The sequence below is a fragment of the Symsagittifera roscoffensis genome, chromosome 6 (genome assembly GCF_963678635.1).
Source record: "Symsagittifera roscoffensis chromosome 6, txSymRosc1.1, whole genome shotgun sequence".
NCBI lineage: Eukaryota > Metazoa > Xenacoelomorpha > Acoela > Convolutidae > Symsagittifera > Symsagittifera roscoffensis.
Genome location: NC_087067.1, coordinates 49,733,586 through 49,754,683, shown reverse-complemented (window position 1 = coordinate 49,754,683; position 21,098 = coordinate 49,733,586). Strand labels below are relative to the sequence as shown.

At 41.5% G+C, this 21,098-nt stretch overlaps 1 protein-coding gene across 1 annotated transcript in view; it reads right to left on the bottom strand.

Moving 5' to 3' along the window:
• Positions 1–2,895, bottom strand: part of LOC134847972 (peroxisomal targeting signal 1 receptor-like) — a 199,633-nt gene extending 196,738 nt beyond the window's left edge. Inside the window, exon 1 of the mRNA XM_063865284.1 lies at positions 2,871–2,895. The gene's annotated coding sequence lies outside the window, so the exon portion shown is untranslated. The remainder of the gene's footprint in view (positions 1–2,870) is intronic.
• Positions 2,896–21,098: the final 18,203 nt, after the last annotated feature.

Genomic DNA, 21,098 nt, shown 5'->3' with positions numbered 1-21,098 from the left:
GACTAGGTTAGGTAATAATTGTTCTTTGATAATATTTTCACATTTTCCATAGTGTTAGGCGTTGTCCTGGCAAGAAATGAAAGCTTTTCTTGAACTCCTTTAGTATAGCAGGCATAAACGTTTTGAGGGGAGGTTTTAGCAATTTTCGTTAGTTTTTTCAAAATTTTGATTTATTCCTTCTGTTGAAATTCGAGGAATTTTTTACATTCAGATTTTGTTCCTATAACTGAACCAAGCACTCGGGCTCCTGCTTTTATAGTGATTCCTGTATTTGCGAAGATTTTCTGAGCTTCACCGAGTTTTTCATCTTTGACATTGAGTTGGCATTTAGATGCTTTCACGTGGTAGCCGAAAAATTTACCCAGTGATAATTTTATCGAGGACGGTTCGTAGATTGATTAATTTACCGACTGCGTTTCCGTCGTCTGCGTACTATTTTTGGGTTACTTCGTCTACTGATAAAAGTTTTATGAGGGGTATTATGGCTAGAACGTACATGGCCATTGCTAGTGGATCCCCTTGGGTTGTCCCTTCTTGAGAGTAGGTTGTTTTTTTTGTTAACGAATAGTTTAGATGGGTTGGAGTAGGAGTTCTTAATTGCTCTTAAAAGGGAAGGGCAGGTAATTTTGATGTTTTTTAATGCCAGCTTTCGGTTCAGCGAGTTGAAAGCGTTTTCGGCATCTATCAGTAAAACAGCGTCGGCGGAAGTTTTGCTGTATTGATCTCTTAGCTTATTCAATGCTTATTCAATGCCACATTTTTGTCCTAGGCAGAGTTGGTAGTTTGAGCCGAGCGACATGAATTCGTTTTTTAGGCATTTAGTTATTGTTCTCCCTATTATCGTACGCATAACGTTTCCTATGCCTATGGGTCTTACCCCTGGATTCTTATCTAAGGGTATTAATCTGCATGCGTTATATGGTTCCATTAGTTCTGGTTTTAGTTCTTCTGTGGCCAATTTTTTGGCAATTTTAGCAATTGTTTTCGAAATTTCAACTGATTGTTGCCCGATGTGTGTTAGAATACGTCTCCATTTATTCGCATCGAGGCCAGATGGTCCATGCGATCCGTGCGTTCCCATGGCTGCCTTCTTGATATGTTGACCGTTCATCTGATCAAATATCGATGGATGGAAAGGAATTGTTTCGTTTGAGACTGGTGTAATATAGTTCTCATTAAATGGTTCAGATGGTGGGTGTTTCTCTATGAGAGTCTGTTCAACTGTCTTACCTTTGACAATCTCGTCGAGCGAAAGAACGCCTTTAGATGTGTCTGTTAGTTTTGCAATTGCGCTTGATATTTTTCCAGTATTAATTAGTTTGTTGAACTGTTGTGCTTCAGCTTAAGTTTTTCTTCTACTTCCTTTCAACTAGCGCATTTGCAGCGCCTTTCCTTAAGTCATTGCTTAAGTCGCCTTGCTATTGTTTTGGATAAAGATCCATCAATTTCGGACTTTGTTTTGCACGGTAATAAGTGTGAAAAAATCATTGCTGCGTGCATTGCGAAGGTATTTTTGTTGTTTTCTATTAGGCTGTTCAAAGTTCTATTGAGGGTTTCAAAAAGTTATAACCAACTTTATTTTTGACAAGATCATAAAGACCGGTTTCCAGTGGATCACTTCGGTGTATATTTTCCTGGTGGTTTCTATGAGTTCTGGACAGGGGTTTGACCATGGGTCTTGTATTGTTCTGGGTTCTATAGTGGAAGACTCTCCTGAGTTTTGTGAGTGTGGGGCAGTGGAAGGGTGAGGGTGCATTTCGGGGAGCGTGGTTGTAGCTAGGGTTGGGGGATTGCATTCATGCTTGTCGTTAGCTGAATGAAATTGGGAGGTGCAGCGATGACAACTGAAATCGTCATAGGGATCACTGCTGCGGGCTAGGCCGCTGCATTTTACATGCATGTAGCCTGGGTATGAGAAGCACCAAACACCTCCGCCTCGCACGCTGCTTTTGCAAATAAGGCAGTGTGTTTGAGTAGCCATTTTAGGAAGGACGGCGGTGTCAAGTTAGCGAGAGAATTTATAGATTCAATTAGCAAGAAAATTTGTAAAAAAGTCATTACCGTAGAACGAGAAATGAATGCCATCACGGCAGAACATTTGAGGGGTTAGATTTAGGTTGAGGTTAGGCGAAACAATGAGTGTACGGGGATGTACAAATCTTTTTATCAAATTAAACAGCACATGATTATGAATATAAATTTTGCGGTTTTACTTCGGAACTATTACAGTTCTGTATTGTTTTGGGGATGATCAGTGTTTTGGGCTGAAACTTATTAGTGACGAGGTTAATCAAGATTTTCCACTGCTGTTCTAATTCTTGTGGATGCAGCCTGTTGTCATGGTATCCAGCAACTATTGTTACTGTATTTAGGCGCTTTGGTCTGTATTGTAACACTGTTTCAAACAGATCATGAAGCGTTGCGCCGCGGTAGGAGTGGATTGTTGATTTTACTAGAGCTGGTTTGATATATTTGGTCCTTGAAGTCCCGATAACTAGTTTCTGTGAGAACTCAGGGATGCGTCTCGCCTGGAATCGCGGCATCAACCTGAAACACAGACAACTGGGGCGAGAAAGGAAGCTCTTTGGGGTGATTTATGAATACTTTCACTTAGGGTTTAAAATTGCTGAGGCAAAGGCGATGAAAAAAAAAGAAAAAAAAAGAGAGAAAAAAAAGAAAGGAGTGATACAACCTGACGTCGATTTGGAGGTCGATTCACCAGATCACTCCTTCTTGCGTCTAGTTACGCCAGGGATACTTCACTCGCCTACGGCTGGGACGGCGAGATTTGGTAGGATAACCAGAAGAGGAAAGCCCAGCGCGCATATGATATGAAAACACACAAGCGGTAAATTTGAACAAAGAAATCTATTTAATAAGTTTATCACAACAATTAGTCTAATGATGGGTTCTCCTGCATACAATGCACACCCGAGAACTTTGCAAAAGAGCCCAACTCCACCAATAGACCAACAAGCACAGCCCCCATCACAACTCATAAACCAACTAGCACAGCCACCATCACAACTCAAAATGAAACATCACCATCAACAACTGAAACAAACAAACTGCCCAACGCAACACAATCGTATCCATTGCCCCCAGAAATCACTACAGCCCACTTCGACCCCTGGAAACTTATCGGCCAAGAACTTGAAATTAAAATAAACGACATATGTAAAAATGTCGTAGAAATTTTTGCTGAAAAGTAAATTTCAAACGTTTTTGCAACTATGTGCATCGTCAGGATTTTTACAATGAACTAATCTAAATGACGATAAAACATCAATTTACAAATGTTATTTACAATAAATCACATACAATTTGGTTCCAAACTATCATGATAAAAAATTAGCCAATCACAGTTGACCTCTAAATTACTATTAAGATTAAAATACTTTTATCCACTAAAATTAATTAAACATTTTTAAATTAATTTGTCTGGAAGTTTCTGAGTCATAATTTCGATTTACACCTGTACGTTTCAAATAAAAAAACTAATAAAATTTGGGACTAATTTTTCAGTGTTAACTCCCTGCTCCTAAACTCATCGCTCGTGTTCAAGCCCAGTTTCTCTTTCCTGATATGTATTGCCTCTAGTGTTAGCAATTTTGTTTGGTTGTTTGACCTAGTGTTGTTTGACCTAGTGTCAGCAATTTCGTTAAAAATGTCGTTAACTGGAAACCGCGCTTCATAATTCTAAGCAAGAACAAGCCCGGTTTCCAATTCATAGAATTACTTAACCAGCAGCTGTTGTCATTAGTTGAAGAAACACAAATTCTAACGTCGCAATGAAAGCAGCAATGATTCTCCCACATCTGCTGCTCCCCAAAACTAAATCAGAAACAAACGGATCATATTCTGAAACATTTAGCCGCCGCATATTTTTATGGAAGCAGGGCCTATTAGACGAACTTTTCACTGAAGCGAAAGCTCTCCAAATAAGACATCCAAAACAGAAGAAATCCAAATCAAACGAGGAAGTTAAGCAATTCGATAAACTAATGAGTACAGGTAGCATATCTGCTGCCATTGATTGCCTCTCAGACAAGAAAACAAAAGGAGTACTTCCCCTAAGCGAAGTCATTAAAGGAAAGACAGTCCTTAGTATCCTGAAAGAAAAACACCCTCAAGCCAAAATTGCGAACACTTACTATATAACTGAAGTAACTGAAGACACAATGCCATACCACCCCTCTATATTCGAACAATTAAACGCCAAGACAATTCGAAAATCAACTCCGAAAACGCACAGAAGCCACGGTCACTCAGGTCTAGATGCGCGCGAAAACAATTGCTAAACTATCCGATATAATAGCAACTTATGTTCTGCCTCATGAAAACCTAACGGCGTATAACTTGTGTCGCCTGATACCTCTGGACAAAATTTCCAAATCTGCTTAGGCTAGAAGTTTGGAATCGAATATGCTCTCCACAGCTTGAGGAAAGAGTTTGAGAAACCAGAAACTGACAGCATACTACTTATTGATGCAGAAAATGCCTTCAACTCGCTCAATAGAGAACTTGCTCTGAAAATCTAGAAATCTTTTGTCCGGCGCTACATCGTGCGCTGGCCAACTCATATAAATATCGCTCAAATCTATATGTCAATAACACCGTTTTGACATCTACCGAAGGCAAAACACAAGGTGATCCCCTCGCAATGGCTATGTACGGAATTGGGATAATCCCACTGATTGAGCTCCTGCAAAAATCAAATGTCACCCAAAAATGGTACGCAGATGATGGAAGCCCTGCAGGTGATCTTCAGAGTCTCCAAGCAATACGGGACAACCTGGATGTGCACGGAAAGGCTTTCGGACACAATGTGAAGCCTTCCAAGTGTCAACTCATAGTAAGAGAAAACCGTCGTGACAGCGCCATAAAAGTATTTGAAGGCACAAATATTACAATGGCAGATGATTTTAGACTCCTTAGATCGGATATAGGAATACCATCAGCATGCGATAAATACATGGAGAGCAAAATTGAAAAGACAGCTACCCTAACTGAAAAGTTTTTCAAAGTAGCTAAAACATTACCACAAAATGCGTACTCCTGCTACAAAAAGGGAGTTCAAGTAAATTAAGCTTTCTAACCAGGACAACTCCGGAAGCATTTAAGAAAATGGATGAAACTGAGAAAAATGTAAGACATCAGCTACTTCCTAGTACTACTGGTGAAAACCATATAACCGATGAAGATCGCAACGTTTTTGCACTACCACTAAGAATGCGAGAATTAGACCTCCTCAATAACACGGACTTTCCCAGAAATTATGAGTGATCACAAGCCATTTGTGATCCGTTAGAAAACATTGAACCAGAAATAGCTGGAACGGAACAAACTCTGATAAACAGAAACAGCAAAACTGAGAGACAGAACAACACACTCTCAATAAAGGCTAAAATTATGGAAAATTGCTCATCAGAAAAAAAACTGACAATACATCTGGCGTCACAGAAAGGAGCATCGAATCGGCTAAGCGTGCTACTCTTAAAAAGATACAATTTTTCCCTCAAGAAATAGGAGTTTAAAGATGGATTACATCTGAGATATGGATGGGAACCACCAAACACCCCACATACATACCCATGTGGACAACCATTCACACTGACCACTATCTACACTGTCCCAAAGGTGGATACACTCACCTAAGACATAATGAAGTTCGCGATACTTTTGCGACACTCCTGGACGAAGTATGCCATGATGTTGAAATGGAGCCGAAACTTCAATCGTGGGAAGGCGAAAGTTTTCACAACAAAACAACCACTAGTGAAGATGACGCTCGACTTGACATCAAAGCAAACGGACTCTGGGGTGGCCGATTCAGCCAAACATTTTTCGATGTAAAAGTTTTCAAGCCCCATCCATGCTAAATCCTGCCCCAAAACTATATCTGACGCCCACAAATATCATGAGAAAGTCAAAACATTAAAATATCAACAAAGAGTTCTGGACGTGGAACACAGCAGCTTTGTTCCACTAATTTTTGCGTGTACCGGAGGAGCAGCACCAGGCTCTACAAAAACCATCCAGAAACTAGCAGAGAAACTAAGCGAGAAACGGAACGAATCATACTCGGACACAAAAAACTTTATAAGGACAAAAATAAGTTTTGCACTTCTGTGGAGTGCAATCCTCTGCCTTAGGGGGTGCAAAAATCTTTAAAAAAACATCCATTATAGACAATTCTATCTGTGCTATAAACGACGAGGGTAGATTTTAATTGACATATCTCTCGATGCATTAATATTGACATTTATTCATAAAAATTTGCCGATGTATTTATGTAGCGTTGGTACGGTCCTTTCCAACTTGTGCACCTACCTATACTCAGAAGGTCGAAAATATCATAGTAACCGAGGTTACAGTCAGAAGTCCCGCCAACATAGTATCCCTTCAAAACCCTAGGAATTTTCTAGATATTGACGAGTAAATTAGGATGTTGATAGAAGTAAAGAGAGTCGCTGGTTTGGGATCAAGCCAATCAGTTTGAAAAACTAACTTACCTGCACAGATTAAACCGGAGTTGAGAGTGGCTCAAAAAGACTGACCCGATATGAGGCTACCGTTCTATCATATACAAATATACTTATATATAGCTGCGCTTTCGTTCCCTTGGCTCTATAAATAAAAAAAGTTTTCGAAGTAGTTTTATCATTAAGAGTGCCGAGTGCTCAGGCAGCGTTTATAACATGTATTGCGAGAGAGATTCTCTGCTTTAGAAAACTACCTGCCCTGGGTTCCTCGGTACACTAGCTCACATTCTCACGAAGCTTATTCAGAAAAACGTGTGCTAGGGCCGGCGGCACCCTGAACTTCAAAAGCTTAAGTAAAAGTGCAAACCAGGTAAAGTTAATATTAGGTACAAATTCAGAAGAGTTACTGTTATAATTGAACCAAAGTAAGTGAAAACATTACATCAATAGAATCAACAAGCTAAGAATGAAATTGAAAATTAAGCAAAGACAGCCGGTTACACAGCAAGTAGCACAAATGCTCCAACAATAGTTTTTAGAAAACAACAGTTTAGAAAGTTTTCTACAAATAAGTGTACTTTTCTCTACTTGGTGTGATACAAAGAGTTGATATAAAAAATAAACTCGGCATATTAGACAGTCATTATAATATAGGCATATCGAACAAAAATTTTTGTGGAAACACGCCTAGAAAAACTAAAAGAAAAAACTTAAATTTTTTTTTTCAAAAATGCTCACAGAAAATAAAATTATTGAAGTATTTAAAGGATTTGCCAAACTATAAAACTCCAAAACTAGCTTTTGTTGCTTTATAATAAAATTTAGCTTCCTAAACTAGGTATAATTCAGCTGTTATATTGTTAGCTAATTTAGCTCGACTAAGCGTGGATAACATGAAAAAAAAAACTAACACACCCGATAAAAAAAGTTCCCCTGCATTTTTTGAATGGTGGGAACAAAGGGAATGTTTGTCCACAACTAAAAATGAAACAACTTAAAGTCAATAAATTATTATACGACAATAGAAAAAAACAGTGTGGTATGACAATAGTGGTAGGGCAGCGGAATATTTGAGAAAGAAAAGATATATAGTTAAGACAACAATTGATGAGAAGTTATAGCCACAGGTCATAAAACAGATTCTGCCTCAAGCAAGGGAGTACGCTTCATTGTAACATTCGCCCGTATATTACACAGTAACGTAGCGTAAAAAAAACACATATTGACGCCAGGCTGACGTCAGTTACCTTAATTCTACTCGTTTTTAACCGTCGTGACCTAGCCATTTAGTTTTTTGTTCAGTTAAAGACTAAGAATTTCGTTGTCATTTCAAGGATACGCAGACTACATGATTACTAATAAAAACACGGCTGGAAAACCTGTGTCAATTTGCTTTTAGTGACAATTACATACTAAATTCATTGAGATGGTTTTATTTTTTCCTCATCTCTAATTGCTCAAACTCTGAAATACCGAACTAATTTTGAAGTAAATTAAATGTGTTCAGGGCATTACAGCAGCTAAAACGTATTGTTAAGGTCTCTTAGAGTTTCTGGTGCCGGGCCTTTGATTCTGCACACTACCGGAGATAACGTCGTTATATCGCTGCTTTCGTGGAACTGGAGGACTCGGATCCGGCCCGGATGTCCCACTGGAGCTTCCGTTTACATGTTTTTTTTTCGATAAGCCTTTTATCGTGTTTTGTTGTCAAGATAAGAGGCTTCGTTTTTTCTTCTCTTTTCCAATTAATTTCAGACTTAAAGATCGGCTGTGTTCCGTCTTAAAATTTGGCTGTGTTCCAGTTGTTCCGGTTGTTTTTGCATTTCTCAGAAATGTTCTAGTGCAAATCGAAATTTTGAAAATTTAAATTTCTAGAAACTTTTGAGCCTCATTTTCATTGTAAATCCGGTATTAACGCTTTTATTGTGTTATCACGCGTGCGTCGGAAGGTTCGAATGTGCGAATCCGGGGTATTAACACATACTCGATGAACCCATTGATTGCAGAACTACGAGTTATATTCAAGTGGTGATCCATTGTTCTATAATAAACTTACAAAAGGCCTCAGAAATGAAATTTATCCATGTCATCTCAACTCACCGCGTGTCATAAATGGCATCATACCACAAGTCACTGCCTTATAATGTTTTCACGAAATACGCACCATGAGGAGTTTCCTAATCTGACTACTTACCTGATTCCACAATAAAAATTTTTGCTCTTGTTTGTCGAAATAGGCTTTATGACGTGGCCGAGCCACGCACCGAAAGAAACTTGTTTTAGAGTTACCCATAAAGTACAATCGTTGTGTCCATTTCAGGTATAAAACATTCAGTAAGGTTCAAATAATTTAATATACTAACTAAAAGGCCTGCATAAAGCATTAGTAATTAACTAAAGTTTTCACTGCAATTCAACAATCTTAAATAAAAAATATCAACAGTTTCAACATGTGGTCTGACCAGAATCTTTTAAGCAAAGATTTTAAAATTTTTGAATCATCAAGCTTAGTCGGCTTGGTTGAGTTTTCGCTCAATTGAATTTTTCCCCGCTTCTGTCTATGTCTTTTCGCCAACCTTCTTTCCAGAGCTTCAACTTCCTGCTAGCCCATTTCACTGTCTTCCAGCACCTTCTGCAGTATCTCATCAGAATACGTAAGTGTTCTAACTTTTTTACTCCAACAGTCTCTGTTTGAAGCAGGGCAAGAGATCCAATTTCATGTTTTGCTCGCGGTTCCGGCAGAAACTGTTGTGTAAGCACAGGCTTAAGTTTCGATCCAGGTCAGATCGTAAAAACTCCCTTTTCACGCTTTTTTTCGTGCAAGACATTCCCGCTACTTGCTTCACTGGTATTTTGACAGCGTTTCTATGCGTCAGGAACACTATTTTATAGGCACCCGGTCTTGTATTCAGCTAAAAATATTGAAAGGCCTCGGTTTTTCTAGACATATGACGCTTCGCGCGTACAATTATCCACGACGTCATTACTGCACGGAAACAAGCATTAATCTTTGCCTTGCCCATATCTCTTCGATGGCTCTGGGTATCCTCAGGATTTTGCTGGTGGTCTCGAACAGATCCAGCTTTCTGCTGAGACTCACTTTGCTCAGCTGCACAATGGCCTTTACTGCCATGTTCTGATCGTTCGTTCGTGCACTAGCTGCAAGCCACATCACTGCTAAAACTTCCATGCAAGCCACTTCACTGCCACCAATACCGACACATTTTGGGCTCGATTGGATATTCCCGTGGGGAACAGCTCTCCAGCATCCCACACTGAAACTAAGTTTGCTCTCTTGGGGTACCAAAACGTCTGCGCCAGGCAGTGACACGGGTACTCCCCATGAGTCAACAGGATGTTTCTCCATATCCGCTATCAGCAGTAGCTCATTTCCATCATCATCTGATGCGTTTCGTCTTTCTCGTCATTCGTGGGAAAATCATTTGCTATCATTCGACTCGCTTTTTTTCGTCGCCCAATTACATTTCCATTGCCCAATTTCACGGAATCTGCTATCTCCTTCAACTCGTCTTTGGACCTCTCCGGGACATCCCGAAGGATCTTCGTGAATAAATCATAGAATTTTTCAGACATGTTCGACAGCCACACGCACTAGGGCACCGAAAAGAACGGATCGATTAACCTGTGCTGCGTCCTGGCATCCACTACCACCATATCTGTAGATTATTTGCTGTCGCAGTATGGTGCCGGATCGGATCCCACCAGGTACTTTGAGCCAACTGTCTTGTGATATCCCTCGCTTTTTTCAAGTTCATTTCATTTTGGAGAGCCTCCTGCCAGCCTCCTTTTTTCTGTTCGGTGTGCAATGACCCCGGAAAAACTTCAACGCTCATGGCGGACTCCAACTCCTGAGCCCTCTCGATACGTTCCAGTAATTCTTTTGAGGTTTATATACTATAGAACCCCAGGGCAGCTATTAGGTTCACCTCAGTAATCAACGGAACACTGCAACTAATTCATTCTCGCTCCTCTCCGACATGCTCAATCTTCCGAATAGCTTCGCTAGCTAGCAATGTAATTCGGCCATAATTTCCACGCAGTAACTTGTTCCGCGCACGTGCCGCCCTTCCAGTCCACACCTGGGGTCCAGGCAGGTGCCTTTTTCCATCCAATCACTAAGAAGGTTTCCCTCCAATGGTTTTGTGGGTAACTTCTCACTCTGCTTTTTCATTTTCAAGGCCAACAAAAGATGAATCACTGCCAAATCGTGCAGGCTCTGATCGTCACTCTCTTGTTGCTCGATATCAGCGGTGACGTCCCAAAAAAGACCCGCGTTTGGATTTGGGCATGATCAAGACTTCATGAGTCCCACCTCGTCACAAGGCTGGTCTTCGTTGGACCGTCCCACGAACCGCACAAATCTAACTTGCCCTTCCAATTTGGAAACCGAGAGTTCGACATCTCGCTTTTTCAGAATAACACCCAACTGCAGTTGTTCAAATGTTATCATCCCAAATTCTCGCACTCTCTTTACCCAGAAATTGAGAATTATAGCTTGTTCAAAGTCAAAATACGCGTCCCTGGCCTCCTCGTCGATGAATGGGTTATAGGTTATTCCAGGCACACCTGACACATATTGCAAGGACTTCTTTTTCCCCAGCGTCGCAAATTTTTTCAGGCTCCTGACTCTCTCCAGCAGTTCTGTAGTGACTTTCAACTCTTTGCTAGAGCATCGCTTTATCTCTTAAAACCTCCGGTAGCTCTCGAGGTCAATCAGTTGCTTCGCAGGGGATCGAAGTGGCATATCTTGGTAGAGCTCCAAGAAGGCCCTCAACAAAACTTCTTCCAGCTTCGCTCCTCTTCGTTTAATGGCCTTCAGCAAAATGTTACAAGAATGTCCAGAAGACATAGATCTTTTTTAGACAATGTGCAAAATTTTTATCATTTCGATGGAAGTAAAGAAAATATGGGCCAGAAGACGACTGATTCCATGGTTCAGAGCCAACATCACTGCATGGTTGTAAGAGTATGCCAAAATTCATATCTCAAAGCACAGCAGAGTGTACAGTTCGTACCAGATGGACAAAGGATCTGGACATAGAACAACTGCCTCTGCGGAAATAGGCAACTAGTGTAGACCCTCTACCTTGTTGCAAACAAAGGGTAGAAGAGCAAAGGTGCAGGAGGATTGCCTCCAAGAGTGTCAGATTGGCCAACGATGCGTTACAAGACACAAAGACCGAGAGTGCATAGTCGATGTCACAGGAGAAGAGATGGAGCAGTGACAAAAGCCGAATGGCAAGATACAAAAGAAAGATGAGAATATTTTAGAAGTTTTTGAACTTCTAAACAAAAAAAAACTAAAATTAAGAAATGATCGAAGGAGTAACAAAGAAGAATAAATAAAAGCTTCAAATTTTTTTTTGCACGAAAACCTCAGATGAGAAACCATGCCAACTAAGCTTGAAATTGAAACTTGATTAAAGAAAAATGTTTAGTTTCTTTGAGTTTAAGATTTGTTGCTTTTATAAACTTGCATTTTGACTCTTTTCGTTGTTTTTAGAGACTCTTACTATTTATTTAGAAAAGCTTTAGTAGAAGTGTATTCAAAGTGTTCCAGCCTGCTTGATTGTCTTTAATCAAAAAAGATGACTAATCACTTTGTGGTGACACGAAGGACTTGAGTGATCTCTTGAAAAGGGAGATTATTTCATTGCTTGCTCTGATTACCGATTTTTTAAATTTCAATATTCAGGACCACTAACAACTAAAAATCTGAACGGAAGAAGCTTAATTGGATAATTTTAATGTATTGGTTGTCAAGACTGTCCTGCGTCCAAACAACTTTTAAACCTAAGAGAAAAACGTTTAATTAGGAACTGGCGATGGAAGTCAGATAGCAAAATTATCTCTAGTTATATCGTCACGTGCAGAATAATGGAAATGCTAGAAGGCTATAGAAATTTAGTATAATGCCATTGGTAGCAGGTAGTGAATCAGTAGAATTCTTTTGATGCATTTTGTAAATTACGTTCGATGGCACTGTACCGTTTTGATGAGTTACTCGCAAATCAATGGGGACATTGACCGGGGCTGTCCGGGGAGTGTGTGGCATTCGACCAGGATGCCGCTGATAAATGGTTAGGCAAAACGAATTTTATTGGAAATAGTTCAACTGTACGAAAGAGCAGTTTCGAGGATTAACGATCTCATTTGACAAAAAGAACGAATTGAGAAGGGTCACTTTGAGTTAACATGCTTAGTTTAAGTTTTCGCTCAAAAAAGAAAGACAGGCGAATCTTTTTTTTGCCACAACTGAAAAACCGCGAAAGTCAGAGCGACGATAATCGAGAGTGAAAAACACACGAAATGTTGAACTAAACAGAGAGAAAATTAGAAGAACGATGGTGAAGATCCGAGAGCAATCCTGGATGTAACGAATGTGCTGACACAATCGTTACTATGATGATTGCATCAATCTTGAAGGCCAATAGTTGAGATTGCAACCCTTCCCAGCGCTGAAGAGAGAGCCTATTAGGTGAAGATCATGAATTCGAAAGGGTCTTGAGAAAAGACTTGAAACTGATTTTAAACAACTTTTAGCTTCCGGAATTATCCTGATTTGAATTAAAAAAACATCGAGGAGTTGAGGGAAAGAGTTGATCTAACTCTGATGGAGATGATAATTTTTTTCTACCGAACAAAAACAATAGTAATATGATAACTATGTAGTAGCCCTGTCTTTAGAAGTGACCCCGTGGTCTGGGAAAACTGGGAACCAACCATGAGCTCCCTGTATTTGCATGTAAGTAAGTTAATTTGCGCGGTTTGGCCGGTAACCTTAAATCGTACTGACTTTGTCGACCCTATGTTTAAGAACGACAAACAGAACTGGCTCTGGTAGAGAAGGTTTAAAGCATGTGAAACCGTGTTTAGACGCTTGCCAGTCATTTCATAACCTTGTTTTTTTTTATTACTGTCGGTATGTACTTCCGGGCGAATGTTACAAACACCTTAAGGGTTTCAAAAACCTCGGCAGAGCAAGCCTTAGAGTTGTTCGTACGGTGACTGGCAGTGGTATTCCAAATCACACTATATACGTGACTCACTATTTATGTTTTATCGTTTCGAGGAGCCATGCTCAGTATGTTTGCCCAGTGTTCCGAGGATTCAAAGTGTTTGGACTTATAAATAGTCCAGGTACCGCAGATAGTTGGGGAAGAAATAGGAATTTTTTTTCTGTATCAATGTTGCAGACTATGATTGTGCCAGTCGGTCATATTTGGAAGTTTGACCTTGAGGAACACGAAATACGCAAATTTGGTGAGAAATTTAATTTTTCAAAATTTCGAATGGAGCCTGTCATGCTCAACTTTCTCACGAAAACAAAAAATCTCAGAAAAAGAAGATCAGAACATCCGATTTACAATCGCGGGAAAGTACTTAAAAATGCAGCAAGAAATTGCTATTCGCAATTTCCAGATACAAAATAAACGCGAGTAGAGCCGTCTTATCCTAAAATAGGAGAAGAAACGATTACGAAAGAAGAACACGATTATTCGAGCTGAATTAGAGTGAACCCTCAGTGGAAAGGTGGACAGCTGGGGTGTCCCAATGGTTCAGACCAAAACTTCCTTACTAGAGCCAAAACTTGTTTTCCTTATTGAAACTAATTAGTATTAAACTCCTCAAGTTATCATACTTAATTCTCGAGTTGCTCATTAATTTAGTTACCTCTAATTCTCGAGTGTGCCGACATGTGAGTTCTCAATTTAGTTTTCTTGAGTGTTTCATGATTGTTATGTTGAGATAAGGCGAGTTTTGGGTTGATCCATCTGAGATGGATCAAAGTTTCACTGTCTAATAAAAAGTAAATGTGCGGATTGTTCCGACCCTGTTTTTAACGGCGTTCGTGTATTTTGGATGTTTTGAGACCTAAGTATGGGGACGTTCTTATTTTCTAGATTGGGAGTATTTTGGTAGTGGCCTTTAAGCTGTAACGGGTTTTTAGTCTCATGTCGCAAGCAAACCGAATTGGCTCCGACCGTTTTGAGGTAGAAAAACACGAGAGATAGTGTCCCTGACTCTTGAGTCAATGGTTATAGGGCCTATTCTTCTTAAGTTCATATGTGACCGAAGTAGGCGATTGTTACATAGTGTTTTTATGGCGCTCCTGGGTGTTTTTACGACATCATGACTACGAAGTCGAACCCACTTGACTGATGCCCATTCTAGAGTAACGGTGGTACAGTTCAACTGGAACGTATAAGCCTTCCGGTTGTACCGTGATAGCTTTTTAAGAAAACTCGAGAAAACTTCCTGGTACGCTCTCCAAACGAGGCTTAGTTAACCGAGCAGGGGGGACGAAAAAACGAGCAAAAGACAAAAAGCGAAACAAAAACCGAAAAAGAACAGAAAAAAGAACAAAAACTATAGAAAAAAAATTGACAGTGACTTTGACACCAAATTACTTGGATCAAATCTTTATAATAATTAAATAGTATACCCATACTGTTTTTTATAAGACCGATCGTTTCGATCATTTCAGTAATCTGAAAAGGTGCCTGAGTATGGGGCGTTGTGAAGGGTTTTCAGATAGCTTGCAACTGAGCTGGACCATTAGGAGACGCGACTGGAACAGGTGACCAGTTGAGTGGGAAAGTGGTTCACAGGGACTTAGCTGGACCATTAGGAGATTTGACTGGAACAGGTGACCAGCCAAGTTGGAAAGTGGTTCACAGGGACTTAACTGGACCATCAGGAGACTTGACTGGAACAGGCGACCAGCCAAGTGGAAAAGTGGTGCTGGTGATCAAGGGCAGGACAAGTCAAGGAAACAACCAGCACGGAACCAGAGCAACAAGAGAGGACGGGGGTGTTCTCAAGTTGGTCAAACGGGTATCGTTAAAATCCACATTACATTATAGGAGATAAGTGTAAAATTGGATAAGCGGAACACCACTGTTTTGAGGAAGTTTTTACTCAAGCAGGCCTTGAAACAGGTCTACGGTTTTCTCTCGAGAGGTTTAGCACCCGACGCTTAAGGGAATTTTCGGCTTAAGAGGGGGGCTAAAGAAGGGGGAGGTTAGAAGGGGGGCTGGTTAGGATAGAGGTTTGGGGTTGTAAAGTGTAAAAAGGGGGGACACATTAGAGTAACTAATTGATCGGCATCGTCGATTTAGTTACATTAGATTCTTACACGCGTCGGTTATAAGAAGCGGATATCCAAATTTAACATCGGATTGAGGTAGGTACCCTGGTGGGATTGGGAGGGGGGAACGAACATAGACATTTCTTGTGATACCCCATAAGATCGCTAGCAGGGGGGAGGAGAACGCGTGGCAATCAGGTAACAGATATTTTTTTGTTGTTGTTCAGATAAAGGGTTGACACAATTCACCATTGGATTTTAGGTGGGTACATTTTTTTTTGCTTTTATCGATACTCATTTTTTCCCTCTGGTAAATTTTTGACGCTTTTGGAGAAGAAAGTTTTAATCGGTTTTGGACAAACAGGTGATCACAAGACACCTAGAACAAGTTGGGTTTCAACTTGCGTCACAATATTAAAAGGAAATAAATACGACGGGGTTGGTGATTTTAACTTTTGACCAGTAAGCTTGGGTTTTTTTTGGGCAAATTTTTACTAGAGCTCGAGTGGTGGTACAAGGTACAGTGGTTCAAGGCAGACTTGGGACAGGCAGTCTTGGGACAGGCAGTCTTGGGACAGGCAGTCTTGGGACAGGCAGTCTTGGGACAGGCAGTCTTGGGACAGGCAGGCTTGGGACTGGCAGTCTTGGAACAGGCAGTCTTGGGAGAGGCATTTTTGGTTCAGGCAGTCTTGGGACAGGCAGTCTTGGGACAGGCAGTCTTGGGACAGGCAGTCTTGGGAAAGGCAGTCGTGGGACAGGCAGTCTTGGGACAGGCAGTCTTGGGACAGGCGGTCTTGGGACAGGCAGTCTTGGGACAGGCAGTCTTGGGACAGGCAGTCTTGGGACAGGCAGTCTTTGGACAGGAAGTCTTGGGACAGGCAGTCTTGGGACAGGCAGTCTTGGGACAGGCAGTCTTGAGACAGGACCAGAAAGTCTTGGGACAGGACCAGAAAGTCTTGGGACAGTACCAGAAAGTCTTGGGACAGTACCAGAAAGTCTTGGGACAGTACCAGAAAGTCTTAGGACACATAGAAGTGTTAGGACAGTACATAGAAGTGTTGGGACAGTACAAAGAAGTGGTGTGACGGTACTAAAGGGTCTAAAGACAGGTCAAAATAACTGAATCAAAGCAACAGGACTAGTCGGAACGTTAAATCGCGATAGATCGGATTCTGTTGGGATCACGAATTAGTAAAATTTTAATAAATCTTATAGGGAATAGGAACGTTGTTTTTCTTTATTATTATATTTATTATCAAAATTTTTTTTATTCTTAGAATAGGATTTTTTAAATAGCACTATTGTAAATAGAAATAATTGTAAATAAAAATCATGAGACGGAGCAGGGTCCCGATAGCTGAAAAAAGAGCTACGGAGTCAAAGACAAAATATAACTTGTCGCAACGAAAAACGACATCGGTTGGCCCAAGAATAACCAAGAAGAACTTTTCAGTGAGCATGGTCAACACAAGGAGTACTAAAGAGAATAAGACGAAAGAGGGCGCAGAAGGGAGACAAACGGAACCGGCCATTGAGATTGACCTAGAAACACCAGACCAGAGTGCTGATGAGGTAGAGAAGAAGACAACGGAGTCGACACCGATGCCGAATGCAGAGGAACAAAATCAAAAGTCGATGGAATTCTCGCTGATTGACACTGTGGAAGACACAACGGGCAACACGCCAAAAACAGTAAAACATGAGTCTCAAGTAAAAAGAACGTCATTCACAGAAAGGATTGCAATGATGGTCGGGATGCAGTCAAGAGACATAGTGACGGGTGAAGCGAAAGCCGAGAAAGGCAAAACATTTGGAACAGTTTCCACGATAACGACAGAGGCCAACCAAGACGACGACCAGGTTAAACAGGGAGCAGTAGCCAACAATATGGAAAAAGCTGACCATGAAACAACAACATCTCTTCAGCTGGGCGATCTGATGGCGAAGCTAGATCAGATCGACAAGAGACTAAAGCACAGCTAGGAGGTCAGAGAGGTGATAAAGAAAGAATTAAGATACAGCAAACACGAGTACCTGGACAACTATTTCAATCTGGCGAGGGCGACAGAGGAAAAGCTTCAGCAGATGTCAGACAAGGTAGAGGCCACTGATGGAGAGCAAGACAAGAACATCAAAAAAGACATGCGATAGATGAAGCAACGGTATGACGCAGTGAACAGCCAGTTGGGAAGTCTGGAAACAAGAATGGACACAATGAGAAGAGATCAGGCTGAGAGTTCATGTGCCATACAGGCAAAATTAGATGCCATCTTGAGAAACTCTACATCACAAGATAGGCCGTCAACGGATCGAACGCAAGGTAACATTGTTGATTTCGTGGAACCACAACGGAACAAACGGCAGTCAACACCATTACCATTACCCCGGGATGCAGCGAGCACAACACCGGGGGGAGCCAAGACAATTATGAAAAATGGAACCGCAAATACGACGAGTGGTCCAGGTGATTCCACGACTTACAATAATGCGGGACCTGATGCCATGACATGGGCCAGCACCTGGGAGATGATGAATAGAACATTGGAAGCGTTCGCCACGAGAAACACTGAATCGGGTGAGAGAGGAGGTGGCAAATCAAGGAAAACCTTCAAGAAGCCAAAAGAATTTAAGGATGACTCAGACGGATGCATCGATACCTGGGTAGAAGTCATGTGACTGCATTTGGAACAGAGCAACTTGAACGACGAGAGACAAGCCTGCACAGCGATACTCAGTAACTTAGAAGGCACGGCATTGAAATGCGTAGTTGCAAAGAAGAAAGAGGAACGCGACACAGCGGACAAGATCTTCGAGATATTGTTGAATCGATTCGGGTCAGGCATGAAGGGTCACCAAGCGATGATGAGATTCGAGAAAAGGAGGCAAAGGGACGATGAATCACTTGATCGGTTCCTAGATGATCTCGAGAGCTTGAGACGAAGGAGTGATCCTGAAGAGTCAACAAACAGAAGGAACTTTAGCATTGCCTCGAATTTCATCGATGGGGTGAAAAGTGACGACTTGAGAACAATGTTAGCAACGTACTATACACTGTCGAAAGATAGCGCATCGACCCCAGAAGAAATGAGACAGAAGCCAAGACAGTACATGCTAATGAAACCCAAGAAGTACTCATATTCGGATAACAGGAATATGCAGGGGGGGAGTCAACCACAAAGGTCGTCATGGTACAAGCCAAGAGATGACATGGACAAACGTAGATCATGTGCAAACTGCGGGTCAGCTGATCATCACGTGGCGGATTGCACAACATACAAACAGGGCATGAAGAGTCTGCGATATGCACCCGATGAGGAAGATATGAACCAGAAGGAGGAACACGAGTATTATAGTGGCTTGATCATCAAGATAGGTGCGAGATGTTTCTTCTGCAACCAAGAGGGGCACTTCAAGATGGGCTGTCCTTTGTTTTGGGAGGCAGTAAAGAACCAGAGTCACCCCAAGCATAAGTTGGCGTTAGCGGCGGTGCAGAACCAGAAAAACAGACAAACCGAGTATGAAACAAAACATTCGGAAGCACCGAGTGCGGAACTGCCAACGAAGACGGTGAAAGCTGTAACGCAAGTCAACAGTGCAATAGAGGCCACGGCCAGCAACGCCCTAGAGATAAGTTATGAGAACGCGGCGGCAGAGGCTATCAACAAAGTCGAACAGGACCTAGCGACGAAGGAAATAGAGCAACGTTTGAAACAAGAGATCGAAAAGCAGAAGTTAAATGAGACGTTAGGTTGATCGGTGCCGGTGCCAGAAGCCGTAACAGGGTAGACAAAGAGTGGAAATTGCAACACTCTGAAAATGGTGACGGGAAAACCATTCGGCATAACAAAGTTCGGAGCCAGGATAATGTCAATAATCACTGTGGGAGGCCATGAAGTAACGAGGAACGTGAACGAACCAAGCGATCAGACAATAATGCACATTGACGTGTACGCAGATTACTTGAGTGCGATAAGCCCACAGACGACGTCTAGAGCCTTGAGGGCGCTACTCACAAGAAGTGGCAGCAAGTCAGTCCGTGTTGAGAACAGATATACAGAAGCTTATGGTCCGCATGAGGTGATGCTAAACATAGATGGGATAAACATCTATACGAAAGCCATGATAACATGTGATAAAGATCTAGTGGGGCAGATCTACGTGGGCGAAGAAGAACTAAAAGTGAGATCGATTGGACACTGCGCCATGCTGGAAGAAGATGCAATGCACATCGGGACGGAAGCGGACGTGTCAGCACATGTGCTTGACATAAGTGGCAAAAAGACTCAGTTACGTGGGTTACTTGATACGGGAGCGGTCTTGAGTGTTATACCAATCGATGACTTAATAGACTCAAAAATACGGCTATCAGCTGCGAACAACGGGGCGTTGCGGGTACTAGGCAGAACACCAATAATCGCCCTAAATCTGGGGGAACGCAACCTGTGGATGAGCTTTCTTGTGGTGGAGAACCTAGACGAGTCTGACCAGTTCATTTTAGGCAGAGACTTCATCAGGAGCTTCGACGTAACGATTGATCTAAACAATGCCATGTTCAGGATTCGAAACCCGGATAGGAAGTACGTAATTAAACCGGTAAATCTGATAATGGCAAATGAGAATAAAGTGGCGGTGTTCTTGAGTAGAAGGGTAAGGCTGAAAGCGAACGAAGATGCAATTGTAGGCTTACGGATGAAAAACTATAATGAATTAAGTGATAGTAAGCAAGTATGCATAGTTCCCAATCCAAACAGTCAAAGAGCTGCTGTTTTAGGAAGATCCTTCTCGATAACCAAGAGCGGTCACTGCGTCAGTGTCTTGTTGAATACTCTTGATATACGCGCAAACATTCAGAGGGAAAGGAAGTTGGGATATGCCTTACCCGTGAAAACTTGATATGAAACTACTGAAAACGTAAAAGAGAATGAAGTAATTGAATGTCCCAATCACAGAGACAAGATTTGTATCTTGAGACGATTGAATAAAATAAAAAGTTTATCAGGTCTTGTAAAGTCACTTAAGTCAGAGACAGACGATCGACTATCGAGTTGTTCAAATTTCTCATAAAGACCAACACTAGAGGAAATGGAAATGAATAAACCAGTTTTACCTGAAATAGAGCATTTAAGGGGCAAGGTAACGGATGAACAACTCGAGGCCATCAAGGACGTACTAGAGCGGAACGAGGAAGTTTTTTCGAGACATAAAGCAGACATTGGATGTTGTAATTTTGTTGAACATGAAATAGAGCTTGAGGAAACCGCGGTACCGCACAGTGAGGGGGCGAGGCGCATGACCCCACACAAATCGGATGCGTGTAGGAAAGAGATAAAGACACTACTAGAGTAAGACATGATAGAACCATCCAAATCACCGTGGGCGTGTGGAGTAGTGATGGCAAAAAAGAAAGGCGACCAGTTGAGGTTTTGTTGTGACTTTCGGTACCTGAACTCCGTCACGGTGAAGGATGCCTATCCCACACCTAGGATTGATGAGAGCCTCTC